Source organism: Sesamum indicum, linkage group LG7 (assembly GCF_000512975.1).
Source record: "Sesamum indicum cultivar Zhongzhi No. 13 linkage group LG7, S_indicum_v1.0, whole genome shotgun sequence".
Taxonomy (NCBI): domain Eukaryota; kingdom Viridiplantae; phylum Streptophyta; class Magnoliopsida; order Lamiales; family Pedaliaceae; genus Sesamum; species Sesamum indicum.
Genome location: NC_026151.1, coordinates 10,094,307 through 10,095,126, shown reverse-complemented (window position 1 = coordinate 10,095,126; position 820 = coordinate 10,094,307).

The window sequence follows — 820 nt, the reverse complement described above, 5'->3', positions numbered from 1 at the left end:
GTCAACCAACTATCCAAATCTTCATCATTTGCTGCTATCCAACATACATCTTTCCTAGAGCCCAAAAAGAAAAAAACACACATCTTTCCTAAATTAGTATCTTCAACAAAATTCAAATGTGGATCGTGGATTCGAACTTCATGATTTTAAAGTCAGGTTCAAATGTTATTAATATGTGGAATTTTTTGTTCTATTTTAATAATAAATGTGAGATATAAATTGATGATTGTAATTGATTTATTCATCTTTATTAAATTTTTATATTTTTTTGTCCTGTTTAATCCATGTGATATTGATTAATCCTTTTATTATTTTAGTATATGCAGAAAATCCATCAAACTTGTGCGGTGCCACTAGACACCGACATGCATCACATCTAATAAAAATGATAATTAGCTCAATATGATGGGATTAAAAATTAGAAATTATAATTTATAATAATGGAATTTAATCCCAAATATAATAATTGAAAAAGTGGACGAAACGACAGAATTAGAGTTGTATTTATAGTGTAGTCGCAGATGCTTTTTCTACTGAATTTGAAAAAGAAAAAAAAAAGATAATTTAGGAAAATAGAAAAAGGATTGCATTTGCATGGAATAGAAATAGAAAGGGTTCGATTTCCACCTTTTTCTCCGGAAGGAAAAGTGTTTTCCACCCAACCAAATACTCCTCACTCTTCTCCTCCATAAACAATCCCCTTTTCTCTTTCTTCTCCAAATGATTCTCTTTGCTAAGGTCTTCGCCTTCCAACATTCCTTCCCATCTTCTTCACCATCATCGGGGTGCCTTCATTCTACCCGAGGAGACACCCCCCCGC